The sequence below is a fragment of the Oryzias melastigma genome, linkage group LG2 (assembly GCF_002922805.2).
Source record: "Oryzias melastigma strain HK-1 linkage group LG2, ASM292280v2, whole genome shotgun sequence".
Classification (NCBI taxonomy): domain Eukaryota; kingdom Metazoa; phylum Chordata; class Actinopteri; order Beloniformes; family Adrianichthyidae; genus Oryzias; species Oryzias melastigma.
The window spans coordinates 12,786,454-12,806,093 of NC_050513.1; the positions used below are offsets into that span (position 1 = coordinate 12,786,454).

The following is a 19,640-nucleotide window of genomic DNA, read 5'->3' on the forward strand; positions in this document are numbered from 1 at the left end:
CCAGCTCATTATGAGTTACCAACTTTGTTTCATATTTTGCTTTAAAAACTCATTCTGATCATTTTTTGAGCTATTTTCAAAGCCAATATGTAAAAAAACTATCATTTCTAGGACGTAGCTTCTGAAGGAGTTCATTAGCGCTGCTACAATTAGTCGACTAATCGACGCCTAATCGACTATTAAAATAGTCGACGACTAATTTAATAGTCGATTAGTCGTTACTTTATATTATATGGTGTTAGAGTGTAGTAAAGTGGCAAACAATACTAGAGCTATCCAGCCAAACAGTTTTGAACCAGATGTGGACGAAGAAAACGGAGACGTACATGGATCTAGTCGTCCTAAAGTGTGTGCCTCAGAAAGGGGCGGAGAGCTCCACTAAGAGCTCCTCTAAGAGCTCCTCCCCCATAATACAATATTGTTCCAACTGCATTTTTTCCTGATTAACCATTATTTGAATTAAGAAGTACCACGAAATACAATTTTGACCTTCATTTTAGTATATATGTACGTGATCATGAGAAACTTTGACAGGAAAACACATTCAAAACATCTTTTATAAAAATCTTTGAGTTCAGCCGGACAGTGTCAGAACTTTTACTGATTGACACTCAGACCTGAAGCGATTGGCCCCAGATAATAATCTTGCCAAATCCTCTTATTTTCATGTTCTGCAACGGGACGCTGCAGTGGATCTGACTTAACACAGGCCACAGAATTAATCAGAGAGACATGTCCTGAGCTGCAGCTGGCTCCAAGCATGGAAATGTCAAAGTAAGTTAATGATGGATGACCCCACCCTCCAGTCTCTCAGGAAGTTCAGGAAGTCGTTCACGAAGTTGGTATATTACACCTGGGATGCTCCAAACGAACATCTTCAGTCTTCCCCCTGTTTTGTTAATGGAATATGCCAAGCGATACGCTTACCACATCTTCTGAGACACTGAGGGCAAAGCATGTTATCGCCGCCTCGTTCATACCATTTATCCTCCCACTGCGGCCACAATATTGCTGTATCACTTCCACTAATAGCTTGTACTTAGAGCACCTTAAGGTGAAAGCTTTGCTTGCAAGCTTCCTTTCAAAACAGGAAGCTTGTGGAGGGATTGCCAATTTTGATTGCGAGTGCTTGCTTCTGAGACAGTTTGAGTTGGTGTAAGACTTCCATTATCACCCAGAATCCATCTGGACCAAAGCTTGCAAGGACCAGTTCATTCTCTGGATGTGATGACCATGTAATTCCATGTCTGTTTTTTCCTCTCTTTTTTAGGCAATTCAATATCATTTGCATTTCTTAAGGTTAACAGGTAATTATATTTGGAATAGTGTTTCCTCGTATATCGCGGGAGTTGTGTTCTAAAAATAACCTGCAAGAGCGGAAATCTGCGAAATAGGGATCTAGATGTTTTATGGATACAAAACCCCTCACTACACACTTTATACACTCTGCTCGCAATTGACGTAGTTTATTTGAAAAGATGAACACATTCTTTACAGGCAACACATTCTCACTCCCAAGTCGTCACTTGATGTTTGGTTAAGGACTCCTCCGCATCACTTTTTGATGTTTTTGGGTGCCCCCAGTTTGTCGGTTTTTGACATGCTGGCTGTTCTTAAAATCAAGGGTCCACAACCTTCGGGACGTGGTACTGGACACAAACTGGTCCTCGGAACACATCCAGTACACTAACCCAGAACTGGTACCCTAACCAGGTAACGGTTTGCATCCTGGTATCAGTGGCCATCTGGTATCAGTTCAGTTCTGGTACCACATCTGGTACTGCATCCGGTGCTCGGTTAGGGTTAGGGTACCAGTACCGGGTTTGGGTATCGGTGCACTTTGTGTTGCGGTACTGGGCCTGTTCCGGTTTGCGGCCCGGAGGTTGGGGACCCATGATTTAATGGGAACAGCCAGCACGTCAAAAAACGAAGAGTTGGGGATACCCAAAAGGATAAAAAAGTGACATTGAGGAGTCCTTAACCTAACGTCAATATGTGAGTGAGAATGTGTTGGTACAGGAGACACGCAAGGAGGAGATAAAATGACAAGGTCAACAGACAATCCGGATGCAGAACCCAGGGTGTTGTAGATACAATAAAAGCATCCTAGATTGTCACCAAAAAAATCCACGAGACTGCATTAGGTCACCAGCACAAGGAAAATTTGGTTAGAATAAATAATATTAACCTCTATTTTTTTTTTTTTAATTTTGCCCATGGTTGTCATCTTCACTATTACAATTTTTATGTTCAGAATGATGAGTAAGAATGCAGGTGTACCACAGGGTTCACTGTTGGGGTCCCTTCTTTTTGCTTAGAAGTGATAACATAATTAAATCAGATTAAATAATAGTCACAACAGGTATTATCCTCCAAAGATTATCATCTCCAGTATTACAAGTTTTATGCTCAAAATGATGAGTCAGGGTACAGGTGTACCCCAAGCCTTATTGTTGGGGTCCCTTCTATTTTATCAGAAGTGATTACAGAATTAAATCTGATTAAATAATATTCAAAACAGGTATTATTCCTAAAAGATTGCCATTATCTCCAGTATTATCTTTTCTTAATATCATCTTCAGTATTGCAAGCTTTATGCTCAGAAAAATTAGTCAGGGTACAGGTGTACCCCAAGGCTTACTGTTGGGGTCCCTTCTATCTGCTCTGTTTAAAGCCTTTTTTGTACTTAGCTCAACGTATTGTGCTACTTCTTTTTAAAGAAGGTTCTCAACTTGACTCAATTCCTTTAAGATGATTCCAGAACTTTAGTGATGATCTCCACCTGCTTCTCTAACTTGGATCAAAGAATGCCCCGGTCAATCCCACTTACCGTTATCCTTGCAAATGTTACTTCTAATCCTTCTTGTACTTGTTTCTTTTGCCCCGTCTCTAGACATTTAATTTTGCACTGCTTTACCCACAGTTCTGCTACATTCCTTCCCTGAAAGCCCGATTGTTTACTGTTTTGAAATTCGCTGTCATATATTTGTCAAAAGAGTGGTTGTTGAGGTTTTCCCTTTCTTTCGCCACGGCCAAAAATTCTTGCCTCCTTCCATGATTTACTTTGGCTTTGGGGGTGAGAAGGAGAAAAAATAGTCCTGCTAACTTGTTTTGGATTTCTGTCTGACGTGGCGGTTTCCCATTCTGGGTCTGAATGACAGATCTACCCCATAAGGTTTTGACAGATGTTGACTCAGCCGTTGAGAGAAGTGCTTGTTGTTAGGCTGTAATTGCGCGTTGCCCTGCTGACTTGACATACAGGGATGTCTTGAACTTTTCACGAAGCGTTTTGTACGGTGTTATTTGACTAAATTTGACTCCATGCTGTGTGTCAGTGTGGGAATGGGTGTAGTTGTTTAAGCTCAGTAGTAACTTGCTCCTTTTGGTACAGCTGGCTGCCTCTCTCTGATGACTTCCAGAAACTTCCGCTCTTCAGTAGAGTGCGCCCTGTCTCTACAAAGTCTTGAGTCACTTATTAGAAGAGTTTTTTAAAGACTTTATGGAGCTTTTTCTTAAGTATTTACCTCCGTCTGTCATGACATCAATCTACAACCTCGCTACCTCAGCTTTGAGACTTTAAAATCCTGGCGCCCGATGGCCTCTGCTGTGAATTCAGTGCTCCCTGTGTAGGTGTTAATTTAGAGCAGATGGCGGGCCAAGGTTCAGATCTCCCATTAGTCGGAAGAAGCTTCAAAACAAGGACATCCCTTCTTTTAATTGCCATCCTTTGCTTTTCCTGTGAGTAACCTGCCCTTTAGAGGCACCCACAAGACGTGGCATTGCAACCGAAATACAGTAGCTTTAAATTGACTGTTTTATTGTTATTTCTGTTCTGTTTTTGTACATGTTCTTTGACATACCTAGTTTATTTGTGTGCTCCAGACAGCATATTGGACCATACAATCCCTCAGAGGCTTGTTTTCCATTAGAAAGTGAGCACCTGTAGCACAGCTGTGACCAAATAATACTTCTTTTTTCACATCTGTGTGATTTTTGTGCCGCATTACTGAGCCAGTTCTCTCTACCAAAACATTTAAGAGAAATGTCTCAATAGTTTTCTGTTAAAAATAATTTAAAATATATAGTGATTGAGAATGGAATTACTTAAAAGAGCAACATTGTTTGCAAATACAAAGGCCTTAAAGACCTAAATCAATGAAAATTGTGTTTTTAACATGTTCTTATGACAAATGTGGAGGACATGTTTTAGGAAAATTAAGCTCTTTTTTTCTTAATTTTTACTTTATTCTAATCGTTGTGAATCAGGAAAAAATGCAATTTGAAAAAGAACATATTTGCTAGGTGGAAAATGTGCCCTGCTCCGCTGCATTCTAATGCATCCACTTGTGCACAAATAGATCCATGTACCTCTTCATTTTCGTCGTCCAAGCTGGGATCTGGCTCCAATCTATGCGGTTGGATAGCTCCAATATTGTTGGACCGTTATTGTTAGGTTGGAAGTGTTAGGGGCTGTAAGCTAGTGGGAAAGTGCATTTAAAAAAGCGGGAAAGGGGGGCTGCTAGGTTATGTCCTAGTGTTTTGATTTTTGGCTAAGTAATAGACCACTGGGGAACACTTAAATTAGATCAAAGTGGGATTTTATGTTAATTCTTTTAAGTACCTATTTTGTAAATATGGCTTCTTGACACATTTGAGTAATTTCCGCTCAAAATGTAAGCTAGTATCAGCTAACATAATATTCTGTCGCATTTTTAGCCCCATAACATCATTCATTCTGCTATTTTACACTTTTTTAAGAACGTAGCGTTTCCTTTTTGAGCTTGTAAGTTTATAAATCAGTTAGTGTATTACATTAATTAACTATTAGGCAGTTGTACATGTTAAAAACAGCCATTTTGCCATTTTAGAAGCATTTTGCAATTGTTTGATTTCTTCCATGTATCTAATAGCTCATATTTCCCACTGCATTGAATGTGTTTTATTTAAATAAAGCTTTATTTAAAGTTTTCAGTTTTAATTCCTATTTCTTTAAACAACCCTAGCTTTTTGTTTTTTGCATTGTTTCCATTCCTACTATCCTACTGCAACTATGTTTTTTTTTTCTATCGTAAAATTGTTTCCAGTGATCTTTTAATTATGATGTCCATGAAGTTTTTTGCCAAAATCAAAAAGCCTTTGTTGTTATTTAGAAAGTATTTTATGTACAACGGCAGTAGCTGATTAGAAATACAATCCTGGAATGTGGGCGGGGCCGTTAAAACGGAGCAACCCACCCAAATATCCGTAGCTGAGAGTGTTGTTGGTTTGCTTACGCACAAGCTTATACCCTCAAGCTAGCATTAGTAGCACAAGACTTTGACCCATTTCAGTAGCTGCATCATTAGTCTGAGAATTTTCTAGCATCCAGTTTTCTGATCCAACGCGATTTGAATTAAGAAATACTCAGAAACACAGTTTTAATGCTACAAGCACATGTTAAAAAATAAAATTAGGGTTAGCAAGAACGTGTTAAAAAACATATTAAAATAAATATAATAACTGAGTAATAGCTGCTTTTTTCTCAATAGAAGTCTACAGGCTTTGGCTTGGTGAAGCTACCAAATGCTTCCTGTTTGCAACACGATGGGGGAGGGGTCACAGTCAACGTCTTAAGCCAACAATTTTGAAAAAAAGACTTTAATGTGTTTATATACAAACATATTGAAAGACCATTTAGAGTTCTTTTTTTAGTCACTACACTCTGTTCTTACGGTGAAGTCCTCCGCCGTCTTCATTAGAGGTTTTACTGGCAAAAAATAAAAAGTGTTTTATAGGAGTAAAAACCGTGTTGTGACTTTTCCATGGAGTAATGTGGGTTCTTCTTGTACAGTAGGCTGTGTTTGAGTTCGGCACAGGGTGCAGAGTCGACTTCAAAGCCTACGGCTACACCCTGTGGTTAGTGAAAAACCAGGTTCATGCAACCTGCAGTGTTCCACACACACCACTCAGTTAATTCATATAACACGCACCGCTGTAAGACAGCCAGACGCCTTTGGACGGGCACGGTTTGATTTATTTCACCTTTCCTTGTAGTTCATTTAGAATTTTTAAGACACATTTTCATAAATGAAAGTGGAAAATTTTGACAAATGTGAGAAAAGTTAGAGTAATTTCTCCTTAGAGTAGCATAACCTTGTCCATGGGCAGTTCTTTGAATTGTGTTTTTGTTACGTACTGTTTGTAGCTACTACAATAAAAGGTTTATGAAAGAGTTGGGAGTTTTATAAAAGCTATCACAACCATGTCCTTCAAATACTCACGAGCAGCAAGGTCGGAAATATGCTTTTTTTTTTTTTGTGAATTGATGCATCACTCTACAATCAACAGTTTCATTTCTCTGTAATAGTAATAGTCTTTAACACCGGAGTAACTCCAGGGTTGTCATTCTTCTGAAGACAGTAACTCTTCAACCGTTTACGCAAGTCACATAATTCTGGCAAATTCTGATGCGTTGAAAAGTATGGAGAGAAAATAGACTCACTCTGATTTGTGTGTGCAAATCTAAAGTTATGCACAAATCAATAATTATGCATGTATAAATCTAGAAAACACACGTACAGATCCTAATTTACGCACAAATTAAGAATTTCACACGCACAAATCAGATTGAGTCTATTTTCTCTCCATAGTAAAGCACTCCCACGCTGATAGTGAAGTGTTTACACAATCAACGCAAATCAGCTAGTTTTATCCTGGATAAAAGCAACTTTGCGCTCATATTGGAAACTGTGCCAACTCTACGAATCACCAAGAGTTATGGTATGTGTAAAAGTTTTTGTTCTTTAGATGTCACCAGCAACGTCTCGGGTGTTAAAGAGTTAAACTGCTCTGAATGTGAATTTTCATCATTTCAGTTTGTCATAATATAATACAATTTTCATTTTTTTAACCTATTTTGAAGCACATTTTTTGCATTTTTGGATACTTGATGAATTTCTAACTCGCTTTACCAAAATATTTAAATAAATGATTCAAAAAAAATATATATATTTAAAAACAGTTTAAAAAAGCACAGATACTAATTTTCCTGTCTTTCTATTCTAATAATTTAAATGGTTTTAAGAGTTAAAACAAGCTAAAATCCCAACTTTTATAAATGTTAAGCTTATGCTAAGTTAGCTTAGGAAAAAAAGTCAATGAGTTGAAAAAAAACAATAATTCTAAGAAGTACTAATAATACTATGTGAATTTTTTAAAGTTCAAATTATTTTAAATTAAATTTTAAACTGGCTCCCTGTCAAAAGATGTGTTATGTCGTTAAAAGTGGAAGATTTTCTGGAAACTGGAGATTTTCTATTGTTGACTTTTGTGTTCCTTCATCCTTTTTCTTCTCTTACTTAATGAATAAAAACATGACAACATTAGTGTTGAATCCAAATTATTTTAAAATCTATACATGTAAATACAATTAGATTATAACCACTCTGACAGTAGATTAAACCTTTTAGTATCATTTTAATCTGTCAGGGTTATCTAACATGCCAAAAATCCAAACATAAATTAATTAGTTAATTGATTTGTTAACTTTGATGTTTTCTTCAAAGCCAAATAGCCATAATGGAGGAATAAAAGAGCTGCATGTGGCTCCGGAGGTTGCAGACCCGTGGTCTAGTGTGTTACGACCATGATTGAAACTAATAAAGAAAAATGATATAAAGCTACCTCTTCAACTCTTGACAAGTTCTTTCAACCATTTACGCAATGTCTTATTTAGGTGTCGCTGGTGATATCTCTATAGCTAAATGCCTTTTTGACTGATGATAATGTAATAAAACTAACTGATATACTTTGATGCCCTGAAATTTTAAAAAAATAGCTGCATTTTCTATTTATTTTATGTAAACAAATACCAGTATTTCCAAGTATTCACCTTGCTAGCTATTTTTGACTATTTAATAAAAATCAGATTTTTCCTTAGCACCATCTCCAATCTGTAAGTAATTCAACTGACTTGCTAGCTTGAATGACATGACAGAAAATGGATCTGGAATAAGCACGTTTGACCACCTCCGTGCACTCTCTGCACCTCGGATGAACCTGCTTGCTCAGTGAAACTAGATTGTGCCAATTCTTTGTTTTTCAAAAATGCATGAGTCATGCTAGCATAAGAGGTTTCATGACAGCTCAGCAAGCAGCTCCCCTGAAATGACGATAGGACCGGTCAGCTTGAATTATGTGAAATCTTGCGTTAGTCATGGCTTGTTTATCATCAGACTTTATTTCATTGTCCTTCGCACCGTATCAAGTTAGTTAGAGCGATGGCTCCACCACAGGTTATTTCAGTATCTACAAACAAATAGTTTATATTTTGCCCAGTAATAATAATGTTTTTGGAAAGAAATAAAGGTCGTGACCAAAAAATCTCTTGTCAAAATCTGACTAAAGGAATTTATTCATATTAAACAGTGGGGGATCCAACCATATAATCTGCTTCATGGCCAAAACTGATTTCCTTTTTGCCATCTTCTTTTCCTGACACGGAAATGAGATTGACTTGCCTCCTAATTCTGGATTATTCAGACAAAATTCTTTCATAACCACATATGTTGACAGCATGAAATATGATTTGAATATTAAAGGATAACCAACCACTAAATTAACTTTTTTTTCTGTTGACTTCTATAAATGAGGCTTCAAAAGTGCTGTCTGTTAGTATTTTGCCAATTTAAAATGTTTAATTCCTGAAATTAAAGTCTAAGGCCCTATCCGAATACTCCCCTTCCCCCTTAGCCCTCCCCCTTGATTTGAAGTGGTTGTTCAAGTCAAAGTCGTGTCATAAATTATTATTTTTTAAGTTTCACACTCCAAACAGAGTGGTCCAAACTCCACTATCGCGTCAACCGCGTCGCGCTAAGAAGCTATTTTCTTCACTTTGGTACGTTCTGAACTACTGAAGTTTACATTTAAATGTAGTGACTTAATGTTGTAGCATGACCTTTTTGAATTATAAAACCGCTGGAAGGTCCGTGCTAAAGCTAGCGGACTGGTGATGTTGATGACGTCATTGAACGAAAGTCGCGTCCGAAATATTACACGCTATTTTTTTATCACCCTCCGTTTGGAGAAAGCACGGAGCGATAAACGAAGGGGGAGGGCTAAGGGAAAGGGAGAAGGGGAGAATTCGGATCGGGCCTAGAACCGTCTCTGTGCTGCCCCCTGCAGGTTGAAAGGAGGTGTTACAGTTGAATTCTGTGATTGGCCAACTGGTGTAAGTCCCACGTAGTTCCTGAAGTTTCACGTCATGATGCTCTGCCGCTTTAGTATAAAAGCCCCGCCCATTTTTAAATCTACAATGGTCGGTTGTTGTCGTGTTAGCGTTAGCATTGCGTTAGCATGGCTAACGCTAACACAACCTTCGGTTGGCAAAAATCTACTGGCTTGCACAACTTTCCACTGGACTTGGAATCTAGGGAACAGTGTTTGAGTGCAATTGACATTGAATCCAACGAACTACGTTAGCCTCCCTTAACCCCGCCCCCTTTTTTGCATTTTTTGCATTTTTTGCATCCAATCTGGGCTGAGAGTAGAGTCAGCTATCTTACAAGTATTTCGAGTGTTTTTTTAATTATGATTATGCCATTTTGAACAAAATAAAAAAAAGAAAAATTCTAGGACATAGTTTCTGCAGAGCGGCACTAAGTCCTTATAATACCAGTTATAATGGAGTTATCCAACCGTACAGTTTTTAGCCAGATTTGAGGAAAACGAAGACATACACGGATCTAGTCGTCGACAAGTGAATGCATCAGAATGAGGCGGAGCAGGAAGCTTGTGACCCGCCCACTTCATTTTTGATGTCACAAATACAATCTTTTACAAACTGCGTTTTTTTGTCTGCTCCTGATTGACGATTTTAGACATACACAAAAATGCAATTTCGAGCCTATTTTTTGTCTATATAGCCGCCATCATCATAAATGGGCACATAAACACGTTTAAAACACCAAAAACATGATTTTATTCATCCGAGTTGGTCAAACTAGTAGCTTCTTCAATGTACTGTATATGTTGTTCAGATTAAATGCAGGAAAGACAAAATGATACCCCTGTGTTTACCAACTGATTGTTAGACGTATCATATATTAGCATAATTTGAATTTTTTTCTTAATTACCTCTTGTTTGCAGCCTTGTTTGCTGTGGTCTCTAGTCAAAGGAAGCAGTATTAAATGCTTCAAAATCCTGTTAATTTATAAAGAACATTTTCTTTTGATACCCTGGTATTAAAAGATGACTCACTTGCTTTTTTAAAACATAATCCAACCTTCAATCCTGGCAGGTTGATTATAGTCTAGCTGCGATGGCTCCTTTTGCCTTCCTGAAAAGGGACATGCTAATAGAGGATGTGGGGGGAGGAGCAGGCCAGACTTCCTCTTTATCCTGTCCCCCTCTAATTTCAAGTGGTTTGGCCTGTTTTTTTTTTTTTTTGGCCATAACCTCTACGGTTTGGCGTTTTATTTTCTGGAATAACTGATGAAGTCTTCAAAATTGAAACAACGTATTTTACCATTTGTCCTCTTGTTCACCTAAAATATTTCACTATTTTTTTCCCACATTTCCTATTTTTTATTCAACTTCTCTGTTTTTTTTTTCTTTTGACAATACGCAAAAGGTCACTGGCGTTTTATAAAGATACTAAAAGGGTAATCAAAGCAAATGCTATTAGTATCAATTACTAATGCAAGACCGTATGCTAATATGCTAACTTTCCCCAAGAAGCTAAAAGCATAGTTTATGAACTAAAGCTTAGTAATGACGTTAGAAAGTGAAACTAAATTAAGTTGTAAAATAGTTTAAAAAAAATGGTTACAAACAAAACACCGAAATGTAAAACTGTTTTTTTATTAACTAAAAGAGTCCAAGATAGTGTACAACAGTATCCAGCTGGTATGTAAGTAGTTAGTTAAACTGCTGCTAATAACTAATAACTCTTTACAAGCAAAGTTACAACAATAATGCTAACATGCTAAACTGTGCTATAAAAGAAACATGCTAATTGAAATAGAATTTTAAATATTAGCTGTAAATATTGGTGTTAGCAAGTGATGCTAATCGTAATAAAGCTCTTATAAACAAGAATGTTGAGTTTTCTGAATAATAAAGCAGCACATTGGATTTTTGCGTTGATTTTTAGGAAGGTGTACAACAGGTAGTTGCATACTCTTTTTGGGACTGACAAAACTGTGCAAAGTTCCGGTCACGTTAGCTGCTAAAATGAAAACGTAAAAATGGGACAGTTTGTCCATAGTCCAGACTGTTAAATCGTCGCTTGCATCACAAGCTAATTAAAGCTAACGTATTAACCAAACAATCCAGATTGACACATTCACTTGATTCCTTGCCAATTGCACTAAACCACTGTTTCCTAACTTCCAAGTACACTGGAAAGTTCTTCAAGCCAGTGGATTTTTGATGCTAAAGCAACAACAATAACAACCGACTGTTACAGATTCAAAAATGGGCGGGGCTTTTATACTGGAACGGCATGATAATGTGAAACTTCTGAAATGACGGTAGACTTACACCAGTTGACCAATCAGAAAATTCCACTGTAGTACATAGTTTCAACCTGTAGGGGGCAGCACACTGGTAGTTTTAGACAAATATTTTAGGAATCAAACAAGTTTATTTTAAATTTTAAAAATGTGGCAAGGACGAATAGACAGAGTTTTTCAAGCTCCATTTATAGAGGTCAACAGCCAAAAAAGTGTATTTACTGTTTGGTTACCCTTTAAAGAGATTTGCCGAGATCATTTAAACAATAAAACAGCAATTCCTTTGATACTTTCTTTTGATCTTTTCTACTTTTAAGGTACACAAATTTTCAGGTTTCAATAAGTCAAAAGTTGCGTACTAGCTGCTTTTACGTTGACTGTGAAATTGCGCAAATTGGATTTGTGATAATAAATTAAGATTTCCCAAAATCGCTTCATTCCTATCCGCTCCCACTTGAATGAACTGATTAAAAACTTTATTTACAGTATATACTGTAGCACTTTGCAACTGCTTATAGCATACCAAAGTGCTTCACCATAAAAGAAAGAGGAAAATGTAAAAAAATTGACAAATTGAGAACAAAATATAACAGACAGCTTAAACTTACAAAAGCAGTCTGCAGTACAGTACATCAAAGATAAATAAGAATACAATAAAAAAAAAATAGCTTAGCTTACTGCTCCGTGTAAGACGCTGACGTCTCCTTTGATAAATGATGACTGTATCTGTTGTACATCAAAGTGTTGTTCACATATTGTTTAATGACTGATTTGCATGACTTGGTTTGTGTACATTTGCATAATTATAATTTAATGAAAACTGTGTAATTACAAAATTTGAATAAAGTTTTGCACATTTAGGTAATGGTAATGGTAACGCATTTTAACATCCCTACCACAGCCAGTTATAGCTGGATTGGGACAAAAAACACTTTGTGTGTGTATATATATATATGTGTGTGTATATACATATGTTTGTATATGTATATATACATATATACATACATATATATAATATGTATGTATATGTATATATGTGTGTGTGTGTGTGTATATTTATATATACATATATATATATATATATATATATATATATATATATATATATATATTCATTTTGACATCCCTACCAGTGCCAGTTATTGCTGGATTGGGACGAAAAACACTTTTTGTATATATATATATATATATATATATGTATGTATATATACATATACGTATGTTTGTATATGTATATATATATATACATATATATATATCTATGTATATATACGTGTGGGGGTGTGTGTGTGTGTGTATTTTCCATGTGTTTTTGAATAATAAGCATAGAGTTTGTTACTCCTGGCTTGTAAAGCTCTCTCGGGCAGCCCGGCCTCTGCAGTCTTTCGCTCCTTTTTCACCCTCGTTTCCCCCCTCTCCGCCTTTGTTTCGATGCTGCTGCAGCACTTGGCCGAGCCTGCAAATGAGCACCGGGACAGAGCAATTATTCAGCATCGGGCGAGCCCCTCACCCCTCTTTCGCGCACACTCACTGATACAGTGGTGCTGCAGTCCCCTGCCATGTTTCGGGATAAACCGAGATCCATTTAAAAAATGTTGGTGTTGAAGATATTCTTTCAAATGGAAATCGATAAACTAAGGAGAGAAAAAATAATGTCCTTAGAAACACTGTCCCCAACCCCCCATCTCCAGCCGATGCAGACACAAGCATCAGCTTCTGGATGTGGCGGAGGGGATGCGAGGCAGCGTGTCGCTCGTGTGTGCGCTGCAGTAGTGCTCACCGGCAAAAAAAAAAAAAAAAAAAGCATCAGCCATCTCTCAGTGTGGCGTTGCCCCCATGACTCCCGTTGGCTGCTCTGTCTGCTTTTCATCTATTTTTCTTTCTTCTCTGCAGAAGCCTTGTCGCCTCCCCTCTCCCCTTGTTGCAGACGGAAAGCTGGACCCGCCCCAACAGGTAAGATCCATTTCTCAGAGACCAAACCTTTTTCTTTTTGGTTTGTTTTATTTTCTAAGCTAACAATTGTTTAGAACCATAAAAGGATTCAAATCAATATTTGTCCCCGCTGCCCCCTGAGACTTGTTTAAATTTGCATCTGACATATTAGCGTGATTTAGTGAAAGAGCCGATAAGACCCACGGCGGGTTCTCCGCCTCAGTGACCTTTAGTCTTTGTGACGTTTTTCGTCTAGACGTTCCTTTTATTGTGCATCCTGCTCGATATACAAAACATTTCAAGGACACTTCTACTATAGATCACAATGCTTACTTTTAGTTTCATTGCCAAAAAGAAATGCTGATAAAATCTCATGCGTTGGGAGAGTCGTGGCCGAGAGTCGTGTTGGTGGCAGCTACAGGTTTAATTACGGCTTGCTCAGGGTGAGTTTTGGAGCAGGTGGTGATGGGCTGATAAGATGTTTGGCTTCCTTTATTCTCTCTGCTCCTCCAACTCCTATTCCCCCTGTAATATGTTGTTATCTGGAATGCCTCCCACTCTCTGTCCCCCTTCTGCCTCCTACAATTACTTGTTCTCCTCCTTTGTTTTGGCCTTCGTCCCTGACACATTTGAGCTCATGCTGTCTTTGGCAAAAATGACATTGATGTGCTTTAATTTTTCTGTATTCACTTTCTTCCAGACGTTTTTTTTGTCCTTAAATCAGCTGATTATAGTTACTAACTCTGTTAGTGTGTTGAAGATTATAAGGTTACCATGTCCCTAAAAAAAGTACTGCATTCGTCTAGAGTTTTTAGAAAATATAATTAAGTTAGAAGCATCACTCAGTTTTGATTAGTGACAAAGCCTTTGTTCAAACAAAATATTAACCTAACCCTCCTCTCTTTACAAGACTAACTTGCTAAGTTTCAAGCTTAAAAACTATCACGAGTTTCAATGTTAAACAGAAGTCCCGTGGCACTATTTGGACGGTAGATCTGGCGAGGGTGAAATGGCAAGTTAACTAATCAGGGACTCAGCTTTAGGCATGTGGCTATATCACCAAGTAGAACAAAAGATCCAATATGGCCGCTCAATGCAAGGATTTTCGTCCTGAACTTCCATCCATTTTCTTAACCCACTGGGACTGTGGGGATGCCGAAGACTGTCCCGGCCACTGTTGAGTAGAGACGGGATACATCCCTGACAACTCTTCTGCGCAGGGGCCGGTAGAGCTAGCCAACTCCTGTGCCCAGGAGCCAGCAGAGCTCGCTGGCATCTCTGTAGAGCTCTTCGAAACATGTAAGCCCAAGCTACTCGCTCAACATCATCCTCGTTTTCCATGATCTGGCAAGGAATAAGGTCCAGAAAGACTTTGATGGTTGTTCCTCACACGTGGCAGGGTGTCAAGAAAGTTTTTGGACAAGCGTTAAGCACAAAATTTCAAAAGAGAGGCGCCAGATGCAAATTTGACATGCGAATTGTGTCCTCTGTGAATACAGCTTCACGCAAATTCTATTTCTAACCAAATACAATAGGTAATACCGATACAAACTACATTCTCATTGTCTAATTTCCTATCTTCTTCAAGCCAGGCACTCGAACGGATAAATAAAGAAATGTATGACATGCATGTCACCTACTTACTCATACGTGTTAGGTGTGCATTGTGACCGGAACCCTAACAATATGGCTGTAGGAAAGAATATGGATGAACATTTTTGCATTACGGGCTCATTGAGTGGTTTAGGGCTGCCACGATTAGTCGACTAATCGACGACTAATCGACTATTAAAATAGTCGATGACTAATTTAATAGTCGATTAGTCGTTATTTTATATTATATGGAGTCAGAATTTAGTAAAATTGAAAGTTATTATGATATTCTGCTAGCTTCTTGGACTATTTTGGCATTTATTACGGTTTTTAGGCTATTTTGGAGTTTTAATTTTAGCTACATGCTAGCTGTTTTTGCTAACAGGCTTTTTAAAGATGTTTTAGGCTGTTTCGCAATTTAGCTAATATTTAAGCAACATGTTTGCTGTTTTGGCTAATTCAAGCTTTTTTCGTTTTTTAGGCTATTTTTGTGTTTAGCTAATTTTTAAGCTACATGCTAGGTGTTTTGGCTAACTTAAGCTTTTTTGTTGTTTTTTTATTCAGGCCATTTTGGAGTTTAGCTAGTATTTCAGATACATGCTAGCTGTTTTGGCTAATCTACGTTTTTTTTAGGCTAATTTGGCCTTTAACTAATATTTTAGCAGGCTATCAGCATCTTCAGCCATTGTCACCAGCATCTTTTGCAACCAAATTCAGCTTACATTCTATCTACGATAATGCTAATGTGAATATATCTAGTTTTTAGTTAGTTTAAAGCTAATTATGCTTAAGATGTGTGTTTTACATCCACTTGTGTATGACCCGATTAGTCGACTAATCGTAAAAAATAATCGGTGATTAGTCGACTTTTAAAATAATCGTTTGTGGCAGCCCTAGAGTGGTTACAATCTTGAACAAGTTTCCCAATTTTTTGGCATGGTAGTGTCATGGTTTGGAGTGAATTCCTTATGGATTGAGATTTTTTTGCGAGAATATGATAGTTTGGTCTCATGTTCTAGTTGTAATAAAGTTCTTTAGAGCTTATTGTTTAACCTATCATGAGTAAGAAATATAGATGTTGGGATTTAGTTTCATCTTCAAATGTGTATTTTTTTTAAAGATTGGAGTGTTTTGTTCGCACCAACATTGTCATCCCCCCCGACCCCTTTTATTTGTCTCTTTGTTTTCATCTGCTTGCGTGGTTGCTGGGCTGCTCTCAGGCGAGCTGTCTCTTTTCTGGAAAACAACTCGCAATGACGAGCCATGGCGTAGGAGGGGACGGCACGGGGGCAAAAGTGCCCTTCTGTGCCCTCCTTTTTGGGGAAGCAAACAGAGGCCTCCTCCCTAATCATTCGGCCGCCCTTTTTTTTTTCCCCCTTTGCATCTGTCAGCCAACCTCGTCAAGCCCGACCCCTCAGAGCGAGCTGGCGGTTGATATGAGGACACCGATGCAGACGGGTAACCGGCTTGCATGCCTTGAACAGTGAGAGGCGGTGAAATTTCTCCAGACTCAATTTCACCCCCTTGTTGTTAGTCAGCATTGTTGTAGAGATGAGCCGGCGTGGGTTTTAGAGGGAAAAAGGACGTTGTTTCCTTCGTTAAGGATGCCGAAAATGTGAGACAAGGTATTTCCAAAAGACAGACCTGTCCTTCACACACTCTTGATGATGATAACCCTAAAGAAGAGACATTTAATACCAACAGAGAAAACTTCCATTTTGCTAAAATATTTTGGCTATTTTCTGTGCTTGCAATGGTGAGTGCTAAAATCAGCACTTTTTAAGGATTTTTAACCTTATAGCACCTGAGACGTCACCAATGACACTTACATTACACACACCATAACCCTTTGACCGTTTACACCAGGGGTCTTCCACCTGATGCTCCAGAGCCACATGGAGCTCTTTTACCTTCTATTGTGTCCCTAGTTTTCTAACTAAATCAAACTTATTTCAACTTTGAAGGATAGTACGTGTAGCTCTTGTGCTGTCACATTTATTTTAATAGTCGACTAATCATCAACTATTTTTTCAGATTAGTCGACTAATCGGATCATGTGTAAAGTGGATGTAAAACACACATCTTAACCATCATTAGCTTTAAACTAACTAAAAACTTGATATATAGCATTACTGCAGTAATACTAGTAAGCTGTAAGCTGACTTTGACCGCTGAAGATGCTAGTGCTGATAGCTGAAGATGCTGCAATTGATAGCTAAAAACGTTGAAGCTGATATTCAGCTAAAATATTAGTTAATTGCCAAAATAGCCTAAAATAGCCAAAATAGCTCGCATGTGGCTGAAATATTAGCTAAACTCCAAAATAGCCTAAAAAACCTTAATAAATACCAAACTAGTCCAGTAAGCTAGCAGAATGCCATTATAACTTTCAACTTTACTACAGTCAGACTCCATAGAATACAAAGTAATTCAATAGTCAATAACTCATAGACTAGTCAAATAATCATGAATCAACTAAATATCTTCGCAAAGTTCCTGACTATCGTAGCCATATTTCTCCAACAACTTGCCAATCCTTTGTTTGCTTACCAAAGTCGAACCAAAACACTGACAGAAGAACACTGACATATTTTTGAGTGCAGTGAATCACCAAAAATCCAGTGGAGGTCAACCACATTTCATAACTGAGGCACACTGGATTATATGCCAGATTTTCTATATTTGAATAAATTCAAGGATTTTAAGTTGAAAAATACGGTAATTAGCTCTAACTTAATTTTAGTTTATTAGATTTTTGAGTTTCTGGCTGAGATTTTTATAAAAAATACTGATAATATTACACTACCTACTTCTACATTAGCTGCATTGAGATTAATGTTACAGGATGTCTTTTATGTTGATAGGAAGTCACGTGACTCTTTGTGAAATTAAGATTTTATATTTGGAAAAAAGCTATTTTGGCCTTTTAGTTATGCCAAAAAATGCAATAGTCAGTTTATATTCATCATAATAGGGACAATACAATAAATGCATGAGTGGGGAGATAATATATCGCGATATTGCATTTGGCGATACTTGTATTGACTTAAAATGCTGTCGAAATGATATTTAATTAATTATTTGTGAGTGTCCTTAGGCATCTTATTTTTGTTTTCCGCTTAAACTTCAACCGTTAGTTGGCAGCACGTCTCTCTTTGAGCCACACCAGAACAACAAGATCTCTCGGGAATCAGCGAGTGCTAAATGTTCAGTCTCATTGGTTCTGTCAACCTTGTGTTTTTTTGTTGTCATGAGACTTGTACTACTTGGTATGACTTCATTTTTTTTTTAAGTCACTCTATTTTTTTTTTAATTGTTTGGTACAGACTTATATAGTACAAAATTTATCGTATCATAGGTCTATCGTGATACAATATCGTATCACCAGATTCTTGCCAATATACACACCCCTACAAACAGGTGTCTTATTTTTCTAAAGGAAAGGTTGTAAGTCTTCATGACTCCTACTGGGTTTTGATCAATGAGAAATCGACCCAAATGGCTCTTTAAATGTTAAAGGTTACATGATCAATGTGAATCAATGAATTGTTAAGAAAAGCAGCTTCGAACATCGGCTTTGCTCGATATTTTATTAACTGTTGCATGATGGTTAAGGAGTTAGAGCAGTCAAAAAGGGACATAAACTATGATACAGACATCTGATTGTTTGACTCTAATGATATATGTTTTTTTTTTGTGGGAGGGGGGGGGGGGGTTCCCTATTACATAAACCTTAAAAAAAAGAAAAAAAATGTTGACATTGGAGCCAAAGCTCTTGTTAAACCTCTGCTGATGCATAAAGAAAAGCCTGTTGTGCTTCTCATGGCTGCTCATTTCCACTGCTTGGTTTCCTTACAGACGCAATTAGTCTACAATAACTTGCTTGAAATAATCCCCGCCAGCCTCACATTCCTGACCGTTAAAGTATTCCACACTAATAAAAAAAAACGGTGGCCCCCGGGCAGCGTTCTTGCCAGGCCTGGTGTTAAATCATTGGTTCATGAATGTGGATTCCACTAAAACTCTTGTATCTAGACACGTCTGGCCACCTGTCTTTGCTTTAGAGTGCAGCTGGTGCCTCAGGGTGGAAAGTCCAGCACCTGGTCCCACCTGCTTAGCATAGGTGCTGCTTGAGTGTACTCGGGTGTTATCAGTGGTTTTATTGACACAAAAGTGTCTGTTCTAACATGATTTCTTCTTTCTAAGGTTCATAAAACAGTGTTGTCAAACTTTAAATTCTGTTTTTTATAAGTAATCCTTACTTGGTAAATGATAACTTCTTTGAACACGTTGTAGCACACTGAAGATATTATTGGCAACACCTAAATTACACATGCTCTTTGATATACTGTGAATATTCCAGCGATTACGTGATAAGCATTTGGACGTAGAGAACATGCAATCTATTACTAATGTAAAGTGTTCTGTAATGGCCCAATGGCACTTTTTTTCCTGAAAAGAATCTACTGATTTATGTTGATTGCACTTCACTACTGTGAAGTGTTGTGAAAGACTGCAGTTTTTTCTCTGTTTATCCAACAGACTTGTGTTAATTGCTCCAACGGTTGAAGAGTTACATTAGGTAAACAGTAAAGCTAATTTTGTGGTGTATAAGTGTTAAA

The 19,640-nt window shown here is 37.6% G+C and overlaps 1 protein-coding gene across 4 annotated transcripts in view; it reads left to right on the plus strand.

The window, feature by feature from the left end:
• The window catches only part of LOC112156670 (microtubule-associated protein 2), an 80,650-nt gene that overhangs the window by 15,406 nt on the left and 45,604 nt on the right, over positions 1-19,640 (plus strand). For all 4 annotated transcript variants that reach the window (XM_024288940.2, XM_036215943.1, XM_036215945.1 and 1 more), the window contains exon 2: positions 13,387-13,446. The gene's annotated coding sequence lies outside the window, so the exon portion shown is untranslated. The remainder of the gene's footprint in view (positions 1-13,386; positions 13,447-19,640) is intronic.